This window comes from Rattus norvegicus, chromosome 9 (genome assembly GCF_036323735.1).
Source record: "Rattus norvegicus strain BN/NHsdMcwi chromosome 9, GRCr8, whole genome shotgun sequence".
NCBI lineage: Eukaryota > Metazoa > Chordata > Mammalia > Rodentia > Muridae > Rattus > Rattus norvegicus.
The window spans coordinates 96,830,057-96,853,882 of record NC_086027.1 but is presented as its reverse complement, the minus strand read 5'-3'; positions in this window follow the sequence as shown (position 1 = coordinate 96,853,882).

The window sequence follows — 23,826 nt, the reverse complement described above, 5'->3', positions numbered from 1 at the left end:
GAAGGCAGCAATAATCATGAAACAGCCCAGATGTAGGAGAGCCTAGCCCACTGTGGGTGTCACCATTCCCTATACAGGTGATCCTGAGTTGTATAAGAAAGCTAACTGAGCATGAGTCTTGCAGTGAGCCAGCAAGCAGTGTTCCTTTATGGTGTCTGCCTTCAGGCTTCTGTTTTTGAATTCCTGCCTTGACAGCCCTTGGTGATAGACCAAGGAAATATCAGCCAAATAAACCCATTCCTTCCTTTAAACTGCTTTTGGTCAAAGTGTTTTATCACAGTGACTGAAAGCAGACTAGAACCATGTCTCTTTTCATCTTTCTCTTTCCCTCCTTTCTTTTCTCACACAACTAAGTATTCTCACCACATCAGTCATGGCCTCTATTCTGATGATCAAAGTTGTCACTGTCTTAATTACCAGACTCATTTAATAAACACCTACTCTACTGGATTTCAGAGGCTAAAAGAAATGAAACTCAAGCTACATAAAAGATTGAAGAGATGGGAAATGGTAAAGGAGAAATGTAAAAGAACGTGGTGGCCAAGGAAACTATTCCTGCGTGTGCTCAGCTGCCTTTAAAGGCTAACACTTAGACAGACTGAAGACCAAGAGCTATTTACGTAGAGTAGACCCAGCAAAACCAAACGGCCGCGTCTGCTGCTTAAGGTGAAAGGAAATAGCTAAAAGTCTTTTGAATTCAGAAAGAGCTAATAGAAATCTAAAATTGATTACAGACAGAAAGCAGGAGAAATTAAATGAATGTAAACTATGGGGAAAAGAACAGGGCCAAGAGGTCATTGCCAGTCGCTAAAGGATGTAAGATTTACAGTGATAGATGAGGCTGTAAATTATCGCTCCTCTGAATAACATTACATCAAAATTAAAGGTCAAATTGCTGGAGAGTGGAGAAGCGGTCACTGGAAACTTAATGGCTGTGCTAGGCTGCCCTGCTGTAGGGCAGAGCTACAGAAAGGACAGCGTCCTATGCCTGTGTACGAAGCCGACGTACACAGAAAGAACTGGTATTTTTAGCACTTTACTTACAGAGGGCTGGATCAAGACATATGTGCTTTCCCACTTCCTTAGGATGGGTCCATTTGCAACAGTTCAATCAAGTTAATGATGGTCTGAATGTGATCTGTGTTTGTTCCTGGAGTTTTAAGTTTGTGTCTTTTCTAAGGTCAGAGGTAGGCAGAGTGAGCCTCCCTGGCAGAGCTAGGCAGAGGCATCAAGTTGCAACTGCTGAATTCCACAAAACAACCCACAAGGAATGCTCTCTCGTGCTGTACTGTTATCCATGGCCTTCTGAGGGCTAAGCATATGGGATGCAGCTTTTAATATGCATGCTTTTCAGCTTACGGTAGGCTGGCTGGGATACTAACCCATCGTTAGTCAAGGAACATCTGTTGGTCAGACTCTCGGAAGGAATGTCTTCCACAATGCTTGACCTTTGATTCTTTGTTCAAAGCCTACTTGGTTGTGTGGTGGGAGAGTAAGGGCTGGAAAGACCTGTAGCAAGATTCACACACGGGGTCCTCAGGTTGGCTCAGTGGGTAAAGGCACTTGTTTATCAAACAAGGTGACCTGAGTTCAGCCCTAGGGGACCCATCATGGACAGGTGGAGGGAGGGAACTGACTCCATAGAATTGTCCTCCGACCTCCATGGGTGCATGTCATGCCACACACACATACCCCACATACATCATGTGCACACAAACAATAATAAAATTAATGTTCAAAAGGTTAGCATGTGAAGCCAGGCAGTTGGCAGAGGACTGGAAACCCACACTGAGAAAAGACCACATGAACATATATAACATGTACTATGTGGGACCTATAAAGGGATCATAAGACTCCTGCCCTAGTGCTTCTGAGTAGATACTTTTCCCCATTCATAGCCCAGTCCTATTTCCAAGAACACTTTCCTTTTCTTAATAATCTATCCTTAATTCTATTTCTAGTTTATGTGACCCTGGTGCAATCCTTTGTCCTGGGATACGATGACATATAGACATCATCAAGCGCCCCTGAGACTCAGATACAAGCCAATCACAGCTTCTCCAACATGTCTTACACAGTAAACTATAGGGACCTGGGTGATTGCAGCCCACCCATTGGCTATTTAGTGCTCCAAACACCGTACCATACTTTTCGAAATCCCAATGGTAGATGCTTGTGAAGTAGAATAGATTGTTATCAGTCGATGGTACTAATGAGGACTGTCTCAAGGTCATTCAAAACATCCCTGGGACAAGTTTAATTCAACAGTAATTGTTCTCACCTCTCTCACATCGAGTTCATGCATTTTCATATAACACCATGGCACGGGTGTGTCTTTTCTGGGCTGAGGGGGATTGGGAAAGTCAATTATTGCCGGGGATAGGCAGGAGAAAAAGGGTGAATTGTAGCATCTCAGGCATTCTCAGTTGGAGGTGACCTGCTTTGTCATCCAGCTCAGCCTCTCATTAGTGGCTCCCTCTGTAGAGTCCCTGCCAGGGCCTTGTGGCGATGGTAAGCAAACTGTCACCATTTGGTGCTGTCTGTTCTAACCTTTGTCGCCGCTGACTTTTGAGCACTCTCTATTTCTATTCTGTTCTTCCTGCTTAGAAGTTGTACGCAGTCTTAAAAAACAAAAACAAAAACAAAACAAAACTCCCTTCCACAAGCTAGAAGCGGACACAACAGCATTCATTTGAGCAGGAAAATACAAGATTAATGAACGGTTGGTTGATAGAAAGTGGTTCATTGCTCAGAGTATAATACTGTTCCCCAAGGAGTCCAGGAAAAGCAAGTGCAAAGGAGTAGCTTCCCCTTCAGTAAGGAGAGGGCTTGACATTGAACTTGTGGAAGTGAGAACTGGTCTGAGCCTTGGCAGTCCTAACAAGCTAGGATCATCGCTCACAATTAGATTAAGTCTCATGGGGAAGAAGATTAAAGGAAAACATGCAGTGGGCACACCCATTTCCATCTTCTGAGATGTAATGGGAGGATTAGCTTCAAACAGAGAGCAAGAGGTTTGCATTCCTAAGTAGTCGTGGTCAAGGCATGGTTCCATCCATCACCGTTATCAAACAGGAGTCCCTTGAGGTTTGGTCTGTTGCTATGTTTTGTAACATTAAATTCTGTATCAGGAGATCTAGGTCTTTGAGTGAATTCTCATGCTTGCAAGCTTTTGTTGTGCAAACCTTGTTCCTTAATCTACAGCCAATTACTGGAAGGATTAAAAGTAAGTGGGTCTGGAGTTACCTGACTGGGGGTGGAGAAAAGAGGAAGAGAGGAGAGACCATGAGGAGAAACGAGGCATGAGCACATGGCCAGAAGAAACAGCAAGTATTTGGGGGCACTGCTGGGTAGGTTGCCCAGCTAGAAGTCAGAAAAGTAGATTAGGAGGTCACACCCCCAGTAACTCTCAAAGCCAAATAAAGTAACCATAGTATGAGTCTCGTTTATTTGTAAGCTAGTTGGGGATAAGCATAAATGGGTCCTACTACAGAAGTCCTTCTGACTGGAACCTGGTTCCTAGATGTTTTCTTCTTCCAACATGAGATTCTCAAGAAAGTTGTGATGGGGTTGGGGGCTGGCAGGGTGTCATATGTTTTAATAGTCTGGTAGCCTAAGAGTATGGCACCAGTGTCTCTGAGGGAACATCTTCCATCTGGACTAAGGGTTTTCTAGGAGAGCCTTCCCGTATACAGAGGCTGAGAATCAGAACACAAAGGCAGGGTACCAGTTGGCTGCTACAGGAACACACCACCTGAAGTGGGTGGGTGTTGGGGATGGCGTCCTGTTGATTATGTTCTCTAGAAACGGTCACCACTGATGGAAATGGTAGTGGAAAGGAACTGTTCCATGGGCTGCTGAGCCTCCATGCTGAGTGGTAGCCAAGAAGGATACAGTCAAGCCATAACACTTGAGGTCAAGGTGGTGTTGGGTTGTTTCAGCGCCCCCTATTGAGGTATCCTAGCATTGCAACTAGAAGTATACAATCACAGCCTCCTCTACCCAGCATCACCAAGCAAACCAAAAAAGGGTGAAGCTGTGGACCCAGGAGGTGGCATGCCTAACACAGCAACATTCCTTTACAACATAAATAGAACCAGCATGTTTTCTCCCTGAGTTGCCCATGTTCTTTCTTTCTACATTCTTCAAAAGTTACCTTTTAATGGATGTCCCTAATCCAAACTATTTCCAGCCATCCAATGCTTACTTATAACTAGGTTTCCTATTGACTGGACCCATTACACATAGTACTATCCAGTTCCCACCTGACCTCTCTCTAACCATGTGCCCTTGCTTAGTGTGCTGACTCCCAACATGTTTAAACCAATGGAGCAGCCTATTGCAGGCTGGAACCTCAAAATTGTGAGCCCCAATTACCCCTTTTTCTATATAAACTAACTACCTCAGGTATTTTGTTATAGTGATGGAAACATGACTAATACACCACATTTGTGTACTTTCTCAAACTTGATTCTGCCTCAAGACTCTTTGCTGCCATGCCCTCAATTGTGTTCTGGATCCATTCCTGTCTCCAGCCCCAAACGTTCAGCATAAAGCAAGAATTCAAAGGAAGAGATTCTAGGACTAGCTCTGATAGACTGGTGCTCTGATTTCTAGTTTGAGTGTTTAATTGGGATTTCATGTTCCTGACAACATGACTTGACACCGGAAGTTAAAGAGTTGCCCAGTACTGGAAGCTCATACTTGACTCCAGCAGGATGTCACCTAGCCCGGATGCTCTCATTGCAATTCCAGCACAGTTTCTTCCGTATATGCTCGCCTTGCTGCACACTTCCGGATGAACCTCATTGGCTGTGGGGCTCCATGCCCCTCTTACCACTTCTTGGTGAATGTCCAAGATGGCAGGGTCCTCAATTCTGGATTTACCTGCTGGGCACACCTATGGCTCTGGTGTTTCTGTCCTCTCTAGAAGAGTCAAAACTGTAGTGGGGAAAGAAAGCAGCATCTCTCTCTCCCTCAATATAAAAGGTTCTGAGACTCCAGAAGTGGCCTCTCAGAGGGATATTTACAGAGATTTCATTAACAGTGAGAGATGTAACCAGTCAAAGGTGCCCAGGACAAGACACACTGCTCATCTCTGTTTTTATCTCCTTGTCTGCATATTTCTATCCACGTAGGGTGGGAATGGGAGTATTTTTTTATGGGTGGGGCGGGAGTATTTTTTTAACATGTACAATTTTAAATTCTTTTAAATTGGAATTAATGTGGTTGTTTGTGAAAAACATTAAAGGTCCAAGAGTTCTGTTTTTAACACTCTAGTTCATAACTTGAACTGGAGCCAACCGGATACCAAAGGGCAGTCTTGTAAATGTTTGGGCCAGCACGAAGCTCATCAAGTTCAGTCTCCTCCTATTAGACTGGAATCATGGAACTTTAACCTGGGACTGGAGGCCTAAAAAAAGTTTCTAATTTCTCAAAACTCTAAATTTTTAAGACAAACACTGTGCCAAAAATGGGCCAGGAAGCAAAGAGCTTTTCTGTACAAAGCTCTGAATTGAGTGCTTTTGATTCAAAAAGACAGCGGAAGGAGATACAGCTCTGATCCACGAACAGAGGATATTTGAAACCGGAGTGTTTCTTTTGGAACTTATAATGGGCACCTCAGACACTGTAGCAAACCCATTCTTTGTCCCATTAAGAGCTGGTGCCGACAGTGCTGACAATGGACAGGAATTCAGGGTGTCTGGGTGAAAGGTGGGAAAGGGGCATCTGGCCCCATGGTGTTGATGTGTTCCTTAAGAGCCCACATCAGTTTTAAGCAGCTATGGAGTACTGATGGCTCATGAAGGAATGCGGGTGGACTTGGTACATGAAGCCTAGGAAGAGTGGAAGAAACAAACACATCTGCAAGACATGGGGCCCTGGTTAACTCTCCACATGGAGAGCTCTGGAACTGGTTGGGAAATACAAGTCATGAATTATGCACACATTGTAATTATGAAGGCAGCATAGACTGGGACTCGCCTTGAAGCTTCTGTGGTACTAGATTAGAGGTTGTTGCGGCTCAGAGAAGCCATGGAGCTCACAAGTTAGGGATATGGCTTTTATGAAGACTCTCAAAAACATTCTAGAGTTTTCAAGTAACCCCCACATTTCTGTGGCCATCTCCCATTTAGGGACAAACCTGTCAACCTCTCTTTACTCTGTGGTATGTTGGCTCCTTTGTAATGAAGAACACTGGGTAAAGGGATGAAGCCTTCTTCACCTTGTGCGAGTGAGAACTAGGTTGCTTTCCTTGGACTTGAAAGTCATTCCACAAAGTTCTTTTTCTGGAAATAGATCCTCATTTGGGATGACCCTTGCTCTGGCTGTCAGGTGAATCTGACCATTGCTGAAAGCTTCAGGGGGAATCGCTGTGATGTGTGGCAACATGGCTGCTGTGTGCACTGTGCTCTCACTGGTGACCAGTATTCACTCATCTCTGCCCTGTTTCCAGGCTGCATGGGTAGGTACACTAAAGAGTCAATGGACTCCAGCCTCCCTCTTCATCAGGCGTTTTTGCCTCAGCCTCTGCTTAGAAAAGCCTTATTAACCTAGGTGAATCCACTACTTTCTAGGGACCAAACACCTGACAGAAGCAGCTTCAGATAGAAATTATTTTTCTCACAGTTTCAACGGTATCATCCCATCATCGGGGGAGGGGGGAGGGTACAGCAAAACAGGTCACAGCACTGCAGCTAAAAAGAAGCGAAAGGATAGAGTTGACTACCAGGAAGCACAAATCCTATGTTGGGACTGGTACCAGAAGGGAGTTCAATATCTGAGTATGGAGACGTGATTCCAGAATGCAGAATACAAAACCCGTGCCGTGATTGTCTAGAGTGAAGAATGGGGACAGTTGTATGCTAGTAGGTGTCTTGGCAATCAGATTTTAGGTAGAGGTGGTGGTGGAGTAGTTTTGGCTTGCAGCCTTAGCTGAATAGTGTTAATATTCTCCACTAAGCTCAACAAATGCAAAGACAAAAGGACAGTGCTAGTTATAGTAGCTCATGTCAGCAGGGTAGAAGCAGGGGCATTACCACTTTGAAGTCAGTCTGGGCTCCACCACTGGGCTCTGGCTATGGTTTAGTTGTTACGTGCATGTGTACCGCTCTTGCAGCTCTTGCAGAGGACCCTGAGTTGGTTTCCAGTACCAATAGAGGGCAGCTGACAACTGACTGAGCTGAGCCCTCTTCTGGCCTCTGTGGGCACTACACTCGCGTGGCCAAACCCCCACACAGGCCCATAATCAATACAATACAGTTCAATGCAATACAGTGCAATACAATACCACACAACACAACACAGCACAACACAATACAATCTAATACAATACAATACATCTTTTACAAGAAAAGATAGGAGAAGGGCATGCTCTATGTTGAGGCACAGAAATTCCATTATGCAGCTAAAATAGACATAAACATCCTTGAGGCCTAGCGTGACTGCATTAAAATAAAGAACCCAGGATGGGTTTGGAGTAGATGCAGTGACTTTCAGTAAAACTTAATTAATTGTTTAATTAATTGTTTGCATCTTTTTATTTGCAACAATAGCATCATTTAACGAGCAGCTTGCCAGATCACCAAGAAGTTGACCAAGTCATCTGCTGGGTGCTGGTCTGATGGACTCCAGGTCACCTATGCCAGATCCATCCACTGTGACATAAGGCATAGGATCCCAAGCCATAAGATCAAGTCTTGGGACATCTTGATTTCGCTGATGAGGGCTTTAGCGATATGCTCGCTAGCACGTTTTATTTCAGTTTGAAGATGAATCAGAATCAACTTGCTAGCACACCTTAAGGAAGATGGAGGACTGGGGTGTGGCCTAGTCATGGAGTCTTCCCTTAGCACCCATAAGGCTCTGGGTTCTATCCTCAACTCAGGAAAATAAAACAAAAACAGTTAGAGCAGAAACTTCACCACAAGTTTCCCAGTGAACAATTTTTAAAAGTGAATGAATAAGTTATAAAAACTTTACTGAGTATTCTAGCTCTAATCTAACACCTGGGTGAGTACTGATGTCTTTTGGATCCTTCCTTCCTTCCTTCTTTCCTTCTTTCCTTCTTTCCTCCTTTCCTTCTTTCCTTCCTTCCTTCCTTCCTTCCTTCCTTCCTTCCTTCCTTCCTTCCTTCCTTCCGTTTGGTTTCACACCCTGGGACAAAGGGCTGAGGTGCATATTTTACATACCAAAGCAGACCTGACCTCCATGTTCTTCCAGCATCCTTCAGTCCCTACCTAGCATGCCCTGTCCCCAGCCCTGAACTTTCCAGCCCAGGGGCATGGCTGGCCTTTCCCACAGAGGCTCCCCCTTATGTAATCCAGACACATTGGTCTCTGTTCTTTTCTTCTCTCTCTTCTTTTTATGCTCATACCCTTCTCTCTTTCTCTGTCCCCCCACCTCTCCCAATGGCAACTCCTCTGGCCTCAATTTCCAATAAACCTGCCTTTAATATGATCTAATCTAATCTGGCTTGAATTGTCTCGTTTCACCGGCAGCAAAGAAATAACCTATCACTTTTCTTTCTTTCTTTTTTTTCCCCCAAGAAGGCACTGGAAGCAGCTGTCCACTGAGGAAGGCAGTTCTCTCTAAAAGGACCCAGCACCCTTCACTTTCAGAATCCTTCCCCATGGTTCAAAATCCATGTGGGACCAGTGCTCGGAGAAGAGGTGAGCAGAAGTCAGGACTTGGTTTTTGTGAAATCTTAGCCTCAGAAACCAGCTGAGTTGAGGTATCTTTGAGCTCAGAACCCACAGGGCCAGCCTGCTGGCTGTCAACACTGCCATTTAAACTCAACTGTGGGAATAAAGCAGAGTCCCCAGAAGTCACATCTGTTATTGTTTTGCCTTGCTACTTCAGGACTACAGCTCCTGTGTCTTCCTCCTCCTCACCAGATTTCACCACATCCTTGCCTCTGAGGCCAGGGAAACACAATGCCCTTCAAGTTCTAACTGAAGGACACTGGACTTTGCTCAGAGGCAGCCTCTCCAGCAGTGCGTGGAGGAGCAGGTAGGGCGGGGCTGCCTCTGAATCCATCTCTAGCCTGAGGCACTGCATTAAACCCATTGTTTATTCATGAGCTGTTGTTTTTATAAAATTATGGAGTACATCTTTTGCCCTAGGCAGGCTATATTATATACGTTTACAAAGCAGAGAGCCTCCTGCCTCAAATTCTTAGATAATTTAAAAGCACCATTCTTGGTGAATAGCACTGTTCTTGAAGTGTTCTTAACTTGGTCACCTCTAAAAAGAATTGCAGGTGCCTTGCAGGCCACCTGTCCGGGAAGCCCAGTGTCCTCTTTTTTTTTTTTTTTTGAGCTCACAAAGGTGGGTGTTTAGGCTTTCAAACTCTTCCTAAGTACCTCATCTCCAACAATTCCAGATGTGGTCGGGCAACTCCGAACTATGGGTAACCACAGGTGAGGGTTTAAATCCCTGAACTTACCTCCTTTACAACACAAGGCCCAATTGTGCCTTTGGACAATTGCAATGTGCTCCTCGGTAAAGCGTTTTGATGGTTTGTGAGTGTCAACTATTGAAGCACACAGGGAATGGCCAGCTAAGACACTCAGACACACACACACACACACACACACTCCCACACACACATACACATACACACACACTCCACCCCACACACAAGAGAATCACTCTGAACAGTCAGGGAATGAGGGACCTTTAATAAGGCTCTGTTTCTGGCTAACACCCTAGGGGAAGCAGCCATGAACAGACAATGTTACCAGTTTCTATAAATACTAAATGCTCCACATAGGCTATCCTCATTCAATCTCTTATAGGTCCTCACTTTAAAGAATTAAGCAGAGACAAAAGACTGCAACTCTGGCTGTTGGGACAAGGGGAAGATGTACACAGCAAAGATACTGTCACAATTACTTCAGAAGTAAACCAGTATTGTTCTTTTCAGGTAGTTCTTACCTGGAGTTAGGCCTGCCTGCCTGCCTGCCTGCCTGTCAGAATTAGATCTTTCCTGATCAGCACGAAGTGGCCCAGGACAGTGTCTGTGACTGTGCCACTCCCTGGGAATTGCCTGCTAAAGGCATGTTCTTTGGGTCTAATGAGCTGTGTGAGCCACGGATGTCACCTTTAGTCCAGGGAACAGGACCTAATTGGGAGCAATCTTAGTCAACAAATATTAGCAGAAATATATTCTCATTGAACCTAATCTCAGCTAGTGTCAGACATACAGCTTTTTCCTCTATAGCTTCTGATGGGCTTAGCTAGTTCCTACTTATATTCGAGTTACATTAGAGGCGACGCTCCTTCCGCTGGATCCTACTCTATCTCCTTGGTGAGGTTTTATTGTTTGTCCTGTTTTGTTGCCTTTTCAAAGGGCAAACCATTAATCACTGAAGTTAACAGGAACTCAGAGACGCCCCCAAAGGGAGCATTCCTGGGAGTCTTCCGTGAGGGGGATAGCAGGGAAGATCCTGACTTTAGGAATTTAGATCTCTTTGACCTGCCTTGAAAACATCATCATTCATCTTTAGATCTCCTCCCCATGGCTTCTCCTTTTAGAAGTTTTTGTTAATGGAATTTACATCACGGAAAGAAAAGCCAGGCTCATCCTGGGCAGAGACATAGTTTACCACAGGCCTCCTGTGTTTAATTTGTTTTGACGTTGATCCGTTGAGTTTGGGAGCCTGAGAGCTTTCTGAAGTTACACACAGACTTAGGGAAATGTCTCAAGGCTCCTTGTACACCTCCTCTCCACTGAGTTCATGGTGAATGTTGCATAGCTGTGTCCAATCAGCGAGCAGGACTGTGCCTACTGCCTCTCTCAGTGGCAGAAGGCATCCTTCAGGTAAGAGCTTCTTCCTGGGGCGAAGGTGCAGTGTGGGTGCCAATTACTTCAGCCTCTCACTGTGAATGCTATACTCCCTCTGTGTGGCACCTTCGTCTACATGCACACGTCCATGACTTTGCTATGATCACACAACCTTCCTTAATTCACTCTGGCCAGCGCAGATGGGTTCCTCCCACCTGGAGGGGAAAGGGACAGTGTGTTCTAGCACCAACTGTGAGTGACCATGGCCGGGGAGCACAGATCTCCAGGGGCTATGTGCCAGTGTAATAATAAGGGACTAGAAGTCGGATCCCTTGATAGGTAGACTGATAGGGAACGGGACCAAGGCTCGGTAAAGATGGTGTGCTTCCAAGATGGCTGGCTTCTTCCTCCTCACCTGAGAGAAATGTGGTAGCTTAAACAAAGGCTTTTCTTCCTGCTAGTGGGGCCCCTTCTGATGCACAGGCTCAACCATCCCAAGGCTGGAGTAGAATGTATTTACACAATAGCTGTGAGCCAGTCACTAAGCCACCCTCTTTCCTCAAAGTGACCAACCCTAAAGCAGGGAAGAGTCTTCAAAGACTTAAAAAACCAGCCATCGAGGAAGGGTCAGAATTTGGCTTCCTTCCAGAGGTTCTCTTCTGCTCAGAAGAGAAGAGGGACACGAGTGGGGGACCCAAGGTCTTTAAAAGAGGTTGATAGTCAGATGTTCTTTCAAATTCAATAATATGTGAATTTTATAAAGCTATGATGCTTTATATAAGTTTATATGGTGATTTTTATAATTTTTTTTACAATTTACACAATGTAGCTTTTTAAAATACAACTATTATTTGACATCCATAATAAATACATTTGTGACCACAAGGGCTGTTTTCTTTCTTCTCAAGAAGTAAGTTTCAGAAGCTGGATGGACAGCTCGGTGGTTAAAAACACTTGCTGCTCTTCCAGAGGACCCAGCTCACTTTCCAGCACCCATAGTCAGCAGCCCATGACCATCTGAAACTCCAGGTTCCGGGGATCCTGTACCCTCCTCTGACCTCCATAGGCACCCACATTTGTGTGAATATGCCTAGGTGCATGCATGCACACACACACACACACACACACACACACACACACACACAATTAAAAAGAAAATAAATCTTAAAAAAAAAAAAGATGTAAGATTGAAACCCGGGAACCCTTGGGCAGCAAGGGAGAAATCAGTATTCCCCAAGCATGCAGTCACCCAGTTCATCCAACTGAAAGCTAAATTTAGTCTCTCGGCAGTCAGGGAAATAAGTGACCTGTGACAGGTTCTGCCTGTCTCACTGGGAGATAGGGCAAAGCCGACACGGTTTTGGAAACGTTTTCCCGACACTAAAATCTATGTGAAATCTATCCAATATGCTTACCCACCTTTAAGTATAGAACACACATCAGATGCTGCCTTTGACTGCGACTGTACAAAAATGAAGAAATATTCTCAATCAGAGACTGTGACTTCTCTCTCCCCTCTCATCACCAGAGCAACACACCAACAAAGCCAAGTCTTGCTTAAGAGTGAACGTGCCACTTTGTGATTCGGGGGGTGAGGTTGTGGGGTAGGACATGCTGGAGGAGGCTGCAAGGGGAGACTTGCTTAACCCAGCTTCAGCCTCTGACACAGGAGGGTAGACAGGCCATTGCAACTGCTGTCTGCAAGGTCGATGTTCTTAGCCATGAGGGTGCAGGACAAGCAAACCCACTGGACAATGATCAGATATAGAGGTCACCAACTGTGGGAGGTGACTTGCATACATGAAATTACCGGAGTGGGTAAACCCACGGAGAGGGAGCTGACTGTCATCAGAAGGAGTAGGAAGTAACTTTTTAAAAGTGAAGGGTGATCTTGGGGGAGGATGAAAATAATTGAAACCATGTTGATGTCAAGCTCAGCCACACCGTAAGAGTATCAAATGCCGCTGACCTGTCTACTTGAGGGTCAATAATCCGATGTGTGAATTCGTTTCGATGAAATATGGGCTGAACAGAACCTAGAAGCAGAGACAGGACCCATGCTCTTGTCTACCTGGGTAGCCGAATAGGAAGTGCGAATGCCTTGCTGAATGCTTACACAGTGCACAGAGAGCTCTTGAGAGCTGCAGGTACAGGACTGGAGGTGTTCATCCTGCTGGCTGCACTCCACAGACCCCACACTTCATCAGGATATGGTACGGCAGGTAGTGAGGACACTCTCCTGCTGGTCAGCCTGGTGCAGGCATCGCTTCTGGGACACAGGCATGAAGCATCATCTGGGGTTCCTTCCTGGTTCCGTTATCGATCCTTTACAGAAGCAAACAGGAACCTGGCTGGAAGCTTCTAGCTCCTGGGAACACAACCAGACTGTTTCTAAATAATCAGAGAGGAAGTTGGGAGAAAACTTACAGGAGTTGGAAATGAATAAAAATGAAAATCGTGTTGGCGTGGGAAGGCTACATCCAGGGGGATCTGCAGCCCAGTGGAATAGCCCTGTTAGAAATGAGTGAAGGTCCCAGCAGTGCTGGAGGCTTCCACTTGAAAGAGATGGAAACAGAAACTCACGCTAGACCCAGAAGTAACCAACAAATCAGAGCATCCACATCAAAACTCAACAAAATAAGAACACACATAAAACCAAAATATTCTTTATTCAATGGCTATCGGACTGACCGGGGCCAATCAGTCATTTTTATTCACTTCCGACTGCTGCAACAATAACAAACAAACAAAAAACAACCACCAAAAAAAACCATATAAATATCATTAGGAAAAATGCAAAGATTCTCAAAGTTGGTTTTTCTAACCTATGTCAACCCCCACTGGGGACGAAGTCCTTTACCCAGTCACTCCAGCTCCATAGGTGAATCCTGTTTGTTAACCAAGCACCACCACCAGGACATGGGAAGATCCTTGGGGAAGAGCAGGGCCGAGCTGGTCTCCCCTGTGATTTCCTTCGTAGTGGGAAACAGGTGATCAGTTGGAGCAGGAAGTGATCCAACACAAACTCTTGGAGAGGTGCACGTGATGGACAGACAGGCGCCTTCAATACTCACCTAAGGGGAGGGAGGTACATGGAAACCCAGCCAGCTACGGCAATCCTGTCAGTGCAGCTCAGGGAAGGGAAAGATGCTCTTGCTGCTTGGAGACACTCTTTCACCGGCCCATCCCATCTCACCCCAACACACACACACACACACACACACACACACACACACACAAACACACACACACACACACACACACACAGAGCCCTTATGCTTGGCCTTGAGATGCAAGACTACACCATCTACTGGGCTAAGGCTGTGAGCAGCCCTTGCAGAGACCAATCTCTCACAGCTGAGGGCCACTGGGTGCAGGGCAGCTGGTGGCAGGTAGGGGGTGGGCGCTAGACATCTCACCTAGGCTCCTTCTCCATCCTTTCTGCCCCAGGCTAAATCCAGTCACCAGTGGGGAGAGGAAATCTACAGGGACTTTGAAAAGACAACTTGATTGACACGGAACAGCCAGACTGCCTTCCCAAATCTCCAACTCTCTTTTGACAGCAGCAAGGGAGAATGAGTGAAAGGCCCATTATCCTCCGTTACCACGTATCCTTAGCAGCCCGTCAAGCTGTTGCCATGTGAACCGCTTCATGATTACTATTTCCTCCTTGTCTTTCTGGGAGACACCTGTGCCACTCGCCAACATTTGGCTTCGAAACAAGAGCAGCAGGTTCTTGTTGAAAATGAGTCACCATGTGGGGGCTGAGTTTAACTCTGAGCCTGGCTGATTGTGTTCGAAGTGACATCCCACAGGCATCGTCATAGGAGAAACCAGAGCTCCGTCTTCTTGGGCAAATGGGTCGACAAGATGGCTCAGACAGGAAAGGTGGTTGCTGTCAAGCCTGAAGACCAGAGTTCAGTCCCTGCAACCCACATGGTGGGAGAACCAAGTCCTACTAATTATTCTCTGACCTCCACATGTCCCAATGGTACACACAGCCCAAATGAATACATAAAGGTTGTAAAACATCTTAAAGACCATCAGAAATCATAGCACCCACGTCAGCCCTGACTGTGAATAAGATAACAAACTCAGTTCGGCTAAATATGGATGAGCCCCGAGGCACTCCAGAATTGCTGTTGTCGAGACTTGAGACTTCGGTAAATGTCTATTTAAGAATAAACTCATTACGAGCTAACACAGTGAGTAGGAGTCAGAGACATGTTTACAGTGGTAGGTAAATCAATGGACCATTGCTTAATTATGTCAAATTCTGAATTGCATTTCCTACCTGTAAAATAACACCCAATGGTGGGGGCTGCAGACCTGCCTTTGACCGAGATTCTGAGTCTCACATTTGGAGTAACATTGCGGCAATGAGACATTAGGAAGGCCTCCTGTGTGAGGGCCTGTGAGCATCCTCTCCCCCATACCATGAGACATGGGGAGGCTGGTATGAGTGTCTAAGGCCTGCGGTTCCCTCTCCATTAGTCTACGCTTTTGCCTTTGGCCACAGAGGTATTTTAGGACATCCATTTCTTGAGGGTGACCTCAGAGGCACTTTATGTTGCATTTGAAAATGTAAACGCTTCCCATCTTGTTTCTGGAGCCCATCTCTGTTCTGGGCACGTCTGTACTGGTCGACGTGGCCCCCTGTGGGTCAGCAGGTTTTCTTGATGCCTTTTGTTTTTGAATCCCATCTCATATCTAAGTATCTTTGGTCGTGAACTTCTCTGACTCATTGGATTTCCACGGTCAGCCATGTGCTTCTGTTATTATATTTTATTTTTTTCTCATCTTTTTTAATCTCTTTACTCATTTCCTCTGTGATCTGATAAGGTCACTCAGGTTCATCTTTACTTCGCTGATTTAATTTGGTGCCGCTCTGAGCCTGACTGCTCTCCTTCCTGTCACAGGTTTAATATCTGCCTGCACGGGGGCTTCTGTCAGCAAGGTCATGGCTGGGACCACATCCCCTCTGTGCTAGCACATGGCAGAGAGCTGGGGAAGAGCTGTGCTGAGTTGGCCACACAGGTGTCATTTGCAAACTCTCCTTTTCATGATCTTAAGATCAGGCTGTTCCCTGCTCTAAGTTACTCCATATTGTATTTAATAGTGACTTCCCACAGTGCCTGGCCCTGAGAGTCTCAATCCACAGGTATCATTTGACTCTATTTTGAATTCAAATACAGGCAGCATCACTCTGTATTTAGTTAGACATGAAAACAACACCATCTGTTGTTCTCTATATATATAATATATGATATGATATGATATATGATATGATATATATGATATGATATGTGACACGATATATATGTGACATGTGACATGTGACATGACATATGACATGTGATATCCTATGACATATAGCATGTGACATATGACATATAATAAATGTATAATATAATATACAATATATAACGTATCTACCTCCTGCTTCTACTTCTAATAAGGCCCTGTAAAACTGTTTGGGGCCTCTTTACCCCTTTTGCAATCACTCTGTGACTTCCATATACATCTATAAAAGGTCATATTAACTGTGGCATGTAACGTATGAGGTGAGCGTTGATATCAGTAGCTAGGACGGATAGAAGAGAAGCTGTGCTGACTGCCAGCTGTCAAGGGACGTCAGGACTGGTTGGCAAACCTCAGAGCGTCCGAAACAATGCAGCTTCCGAACTGATTGCTCTTCATTCAATCCTGATGCTATAGAAAGACACAAACATGCCTGTACTTCTGACATAGGCTAAGACGCATGGAGCATGGCTGTTAAACACGGGGAGTCTTTTTTCCCGGGGGGGCAGGAAGCTGGGGTCAAAAGTCAGAAACTGAGACCTGTAGGCTAAGCATGTGTGTGCGAGGAGGGCAGCCACTGGGTGGGAAGCACAGTCTGAGCTTCTCATCAGATTTGTCCACAGAAGCCGAAAACCCAAAATCTGGGTGACGAGACTGGGCGTTTGAATGTGAGAATGCTAGAACAACTCAAAGGCTCAAACAAAACATTTTCTAACTGAAATTCTGTGCCTAGCTCTGGTTTGCAGCAAGGACTTGGCAGGAAAGTCTTCTCCTGTGGGGTAGAACTTTCTATGAAGTTCTGTGATGTTCCTGCTGAGTCAGGTAGGAGTGGAAGTAGCTTTCAGAGATGTCTTGATGGGAGCCAGGATGCATCCCTCCCACCCATCTGCCTGTAAGTGGGGAGGCTACTCAGGCTTTGCTAAGTGATGCTGAGAATGGTCCATACAGGGCAGTGATGCTGACAATGGTCCATACAGGGCAGTGATGCTGACAATGGTCCACAAAAGGCACTGTCCTCATGACAGACAGGACAAGCTCAATGCACATCACAGTCAGTGAGGCACACACTTCATGTCAGCTCTTAAGGAGTGTCCATGCTTTTCATGACTGTAACTATTCATGTTTGAAAGCTGTATTGTGCGATTGTGCGCATGTGATCTGTCCTGCTCTCAGGACTGCCTCAGTGCCTACTCCTGCTTTCTTCTTCTTCTTCTTCTTCTTCTTCTTCTTCTTCTTCTTCTTCTTCTTCTTCTTCTTCTTCTTCTTCTTCTTCTTCTTCTTCTTCTTCTCCTCCTCCTCCTCCTCCTCCTCCTCCTCCTCCCCCTCCTCCTCCTTCTCCTTCTACTTCTTCTTCCTCCTCCTCCCCCTCCTCCTTCTCCTCCTCCTCTCCCTCCTCCTCCTCCTCCTCCTCCTCTTTCTTTTAAATCTACATTTTTTTCTTTTAAAGACAGTCTCATTCTATAACCCAGGCTGGGCTTGAACTCACTTTGTAGCTCAGGCTAGCCTTGGATTCTGATGAGGCAAAGGCAGCCAAGGTCAGCTCTGGACCTGTAGCCACAGGAGGCACCCAGCTTCCTAGCATGAGTAAGCCAAGCCTACAATGTTGTCTCAAAAAAAATGAACTGATTCAGAAGAGGCCAAGGATTTACAAATAACTGGGTTAGCAAGATGAGGACGGAGAGGTCCTCAACATGTTTGATAGCACAGGCGCTGTCAAGACACTGAGAAACAGTGGTTTGCATGGAATGATAAAAATGGAAATAAGTTTAAAGCGGCTATAAAGGAGATGAAAGATGTATATATAGATGAAGTAAACAAGCATGCTACATAGACTATGGAAGCAATTTTCAGGATATAACAAAGGATTAGATATACTAAATGGCCTCAGCAAGTGAGGAACAAAAACTATAATCAAATATAAAAAGGACCAGTGAGTTGAAACAGCCAATGCTCAGATAGAGAAATCCAAACAATCCATGCACCATTTCCTCCAGTCTGAGATCTAGTTTTTAAATTTATTTTATTTTTGTTAATGTGTATGTATGTAAACCTATGTGTGCAAGTCCCCGTAGGGGCGGACCCCCTGAAGCGATTCTGGATGGGAATCACCATCATGTACTTCTAGGCCTTTAAAAGAATAGCGCTGGAGCTGGAGAGATGGCTCGGTGGTTAGGAGCACTGACTGCTCTTCCAGAGGTCCTGAGTTTAATTCCCAGCAACCACATGGTGGCTCACAACCATCTGCAATGGGGTCTGATGTGCTCTTGGGTGTCTGAAGACAGTGACAGTGCAGTGTATTCACTTATACAAAATAAATACATCTAAAAAAAAGAATGGAATTAATCTCTATCCATCATTTTAGAATCTGACAGGGATTTCCATTGACTGTTACCTGGCTCGTGTATGGGGGATGGAAGGAGGCAATTTCACAGGACTCTTTGTCTTGCCCCTCACCAGATCCTACCTCTAACTAAGCCAAGGCACCAGACCTGAATGTGCAAACTTCCAACCATATATGCAGGCCCTCAGCCTACCAGCACCAGCTGTGCTTATGGTCCCAGGGGATCTCACATGAGCTAACTTCAGGCCTGGTCCCCAGGGTGATTTCATGGTACCATAAAGGTCCCTGGTATTCCTGGTAACCAGGATTCTGTAGCAACCCTTCCGAGCCTCTGTGGTAGCTGACAATAGGTCCCTGTGAGAGATGATGTGTATTTATTTATCATAGCATCACAGTTCCTTTCTCCTGGGAGCTAAGCCTCACTTCTATAACTGGATTCTCTCTCCTAAAATTGGCCCCTGGTGAGGCTATGACTAAAATGGTAGTTTCCCTTAGTCTATCTAGGGCCATTCTTGGGTCTTTTGATTGTACAGACAGATGTTGCCATTCTCAACAGCTTTTAGTCTCCCGAAGGATTATTTAAGATAGTTGTCTTTGACCAGAGAGGTGGCTCAGTGGGTAGAGCAACTGCTGTGCAAGCTTGAGGACCCAAGTTCAATCCCCTAGAACCCATGGAAAGCTGAGTCTGGTACAGTGTGTCAGGTAATCTCACTGCTCCTATGGTTAGATGGAGGTAGATACAGGAGCCTGCTGAGTCAGCTAGTCTGGGATACACAGCAACAGAGAGCAAAATGTCCCTGCCTAAATAAAAAAATAAAATCGAATAAGGGGAAGAAAAGGCAAGAACCCATGTATGCGTGTGTGCGCGCACACACACACACACACATGCATGCACATACATACATTATACACACAAACACATACATACAAAGAATTTTTTTGTTTGTTTTTAAGTAAGGCAAAATTACCGTCACTTCCCAGAATCTATCCTCATTTTTAGAAGAAGCCTCTTGGTGACAACCAGTTTTCAGTGTGAATTCCTTACTCCCTGTGAATCAGCTTGTGTTGTCCACCTGAGGAGAAACAAACAAAATGTCCTCAAAGCACAGGGGGCTGAAGTACATGGAGCTGTAGTGGGCAGCTGGCGTTACTCAGGGCAGGGCGTGTGGTTGGTGTGAGTCTCCTATGGTTAGGGCTCCTCTTCTGGGGGTCAGGGCATGAGGGTTACCAGGTATGATGGTTTGAATATGCTCGGCCCAGGGAGTTGCACTATTTGGAGGTGTGGCTTTGTTGGAGTGGGTGTGGCCTTGCTGGAGTTGGTGTGTCACTGTGGGTATGGGCTTTAAGGCCCTCATCCTAGCTGTCTGGAAGTCAGTCTTCTCCTAGCAGGCTTCAGATGAAGATGTAGAACTCTTGGCTCCTCCTGCACCATGCCTGCCTAGGTGCTGCTATGATCCTACCTTGATGATAATGGACTGACCCTCTGAACCTGTAAGCCAGCCCCAGTTAAATGTTGTCCTTATAAGAGTTGTGTTGGTCATGGTGTCTGTTCACAGTAGTAAGACCCTAATTAAGACACCAGGTCAGCAGGTAGTTCTCAACTCCTGCCCTGCATCTCAGACAGCCCAGTGTCCCCTGGCTCTTTCTCTCACGTATCACACACACTCACTGGGATTGCTGCTGTTCTGTACACAGCAGATGTCTCCCCAGAAAGTGGGCATTCTCCATGCCTGTACCTTGTGCCTGCTGCAGCCATGCAATAATTTACACTATTTTAGTATCCTGAGCCCGTATCTCAACTGTACCTTTTAGAAATGTTTGTATCTCTGCTAAGCTTTCAAACTTGTTATCAACTCAGTCTTGGCTGTCTCTCATGGTTTTTAAATGGCGATCATTCTTGTTCTTGATCTCTAGTCTCTGTTCCTTTTCAGATTTAATGGCTTCTGTTGTTTTATCAACATCTAATTGAGGGGCTTTGTGGACTTGTTGCTTTATTATTCTTTCTTTTATTTCAGCTTATTAATATCGCCTTTAATGTCCTATTTTTCTTTTTGTTCTCTTTTTTAAGACTTGCGTGGGTTTTTTTCCATTCCCTGACTTGAACAAACTCAATTTACTTTAAAACTGTTTTAATAAATGCATTAAGGGTGTAATTTAAACCCCAAGTACTAATTTCTCTACATCTTTCAAGACCTGAAGAATGTAGCATTTTAATGCTGCTCATTTGAGATGCTCTATAATTTTTATTGTGAATTTTTGCTTAATCTGAGTTATTAATAAATGTCATTTAAGCTGTTCCTTAACAGAGAAGGGTATTGTTCACCAAGAGATGGTTTGAGTTGATTTCCATTTAATTGCAAGTTGGTTAGCTAGTATGATCTATATTTTATGAATTTTTAAAATGTATTGGAATTTTTTGTGACTTAATGTATGCACATTTCTTCTTGAAAACAATGTCTCTTCTACATTTGGGGGGAAATGTGTGTGTGCTTGTGTGTGTCTATGTGTGTATGCATGCATGTGTGTGTGTGTGTGTGTGTGTGTGTGTGTGTGTGTGTGTGTGTGTGTGTTTAAATCAGAGGTCAACTTCTGGTACTGTTTCTCAGGTACCATCCACCTTGTTGATTAGGCTAGACTGGGTGGCTAGTGAATTTCAGAGATCTGCTTGCTTCTGCCTCCAAGGTACTGGAGTTACAAATGTGTGGCCACACCGAGCCTTCTCATGTGAGTTCTGAGGATCAAACTCGGTTCCTTATCCTTAAATAACAAGCATCTTACCAACTGAGCTGTTGCTCAAGTCCCTACATCCTATTCATTTCAATTGTGTTAGCTATTAACTTCTCTCTTAAGTATTTGATACATCAGTTTCTAATGTGTATGGGTTAAATTCTCTCCTACATTTCTTATCTCTGCACTTGGGGAGGCTGAAGTAGGAGGATCCTGGGTTGGAATATAGTCTAGGACACATAGTTAAATACTGTCTTGGGCAAAACAAGTCTCTCAGCGAACTTTGCACATTTGAGACAGTTTGTCAAGGGCATACAGATACATGGCTCTTCCCATTGGGCTGTTATTTAAGCAGTCTGCAGTTCCTGCCTTTATTTTTCATGATGCTGCTTACCATAAATGCTACCTTACCTGTTATTAAGGTTGTTATCCTAATTTTGTTAATTTGTAAAGTATACCGCTTCTTGTTTTTTACGTAAATTTTCTATGAAATTCTATATTATCCTGTGCTCTTCTTATAATTTGTCAAATTTGTCAGGCATAGCACAACAATTCATAAATTATAACTAGATCCTGTAACCCATTCTGGATCTGAACTTATGGCTACAATCTTACAGAGAATATGGGAACAAAAAATATAAAGTTTATATAACATGGTCCTGGGGAAACCCCCTGGACTTCAAAAAGGAGAACCATGCTTCATTTTCACAAATCTAGACACACTCTGTAAGAAAAAAATGTATTTGCCAGACAGAATTAAGTAGGCACAAAAGCTTGTCCAGCTTCAAATGGATGAGGTCATAATATGGACAAGATTTCACCAAGCTGCATATAGTTAAAAGGCCTCAAAGTCTTTTATCAAGTAAATCAACAGGCATCTGTACAGATCCTCTTCTTTTCTTGGTCAATGAGTTATTTGGAATCACTCATCAGTTCTACAGAATGCAGACTCAGAGAACAACCGCTAAAGAGCGCTAGTTAGATTCTTATTTTTACCTTGTGTAAAGGTTCGAATAAGAGTGGTCCCCACAGTCTTCTATATTTGAGTGCTTAATCACGGGGCAGTGGCACCATTTGAAATGATTAAAAGGATCAGGAGGTGTGGCCTTGTTGGAGGAAATGTGTCACTGGGGGTGTGCTTTGAGATTTCAAACCCCTTGCCAAGCCCAGAATCTCTCTCTTTGCCTATGGATCAGGATGTAGTTCTCAACTTCTTCCCCAGTATCATGCGTACAATGCCTGCTATCATGCTTCCTGCCATGGTGATCATGGGCTAACACTTTGAAACTGCAGCAAGTCCTCAGTTAAATACTTTCCCTTCGTCCTGGTGTCTCTTCACAGCGATAGAACAACAAAAGAGACTTTCATGTATTTGTATGTTTGCAGGTGTGTATGTGACTGTGTGTTGTCTGTGGAGGCTTGATGAGGGAGTTGGACCCCTTGGATCTAGAGTGGCGAGCCGTTGTAAGCTGACAGGCATGGGTGCTGAGAACCAAACACAGGTCCTCTGGAAGAAAAGTCCATACTCTTAACCTCTGAGCCATCTCTCCAGCACCTTGCTAGATTTCTAAACCTGAGGAATGGGCCTGATGATCTGTCTTTTCACAGACTAGTCTGTTCCTTCTGTATCGACTGACACTGTGATGTAGCAGACTCCTTTCTTCCTCCCACCTTCTGGTACCTTCTGCCTGTCACCCTTTCTCTCTCCTCCCCTCCCCCTTTCCTTCCCATTGTTGAGTCAATACAAATTTTCCACATCCCTCCTTTGCTCCTCTGATGACAAGAAGCCACAGATAATATATTCATTGACTTGGTGAGAACCATCAAACATTTGACTCAACTAGAAGGTCTTTTTCTGGCAAATTTTGCCGTCATTTATTTACCTCCTTTCAGATTTCAGCAAGAATTTTGTCATGCTTCCATCATCAAAAGACCCTACGCTCTCAAGACCTTTCATCTTACCCCTTTAATTTACATTTTCTATTTATTTTATTTGGAGTGCATATGTAGGTCACACATGTGAAGGTCAGAGGTCAAATTTGGGGGTGTTCTCTCCTTCAACTCTGTGGGCTCTGTGAATGAGCTCAGATCATCAAGTTCGGCAGCAAGAGTCTACGCGCTGAGCCATCTTGCCTGCCCCCTGCCTTGCATGAACACATGGATGTGCGTGTGTGTGCATGCACACACATGTGCACACACACATGCACATATACCCCAACACACACAGAAATAGCATTTATAATCAGCAATGAATTATGCTTACTGCTTTGAGCTCACTGTTGATTCTGCACTTACCTTTATTCTGCCTGAATATATTAGTATTCTTGGTCCAATGCAACAAGAAGTGGCATTGACTAAATAAAAATAGCAGGCATGTTCTTAAAAGCTACGGGAGAGCTTACAGAAGCATCCAGAGCCACAGCCCAAGCTGTTTCCAGTTCAAACCACAGATCTGACCTGACAGCAAGGCTGCCTGCCACTACATCAGAAAACAGCCAGCATGACTGCTTCCACCTCCCTCACTTCTGCGTGGGCTCCATGGTCCCAGGCTGCTGAGGTAGATCTGTGGACAAAGGCATTTGCTCCCCACAAGTTGTCCTCTGACCTCTACATGTGCACGTGCGCACGCACACACACACACACACACACACACACACACACACACACA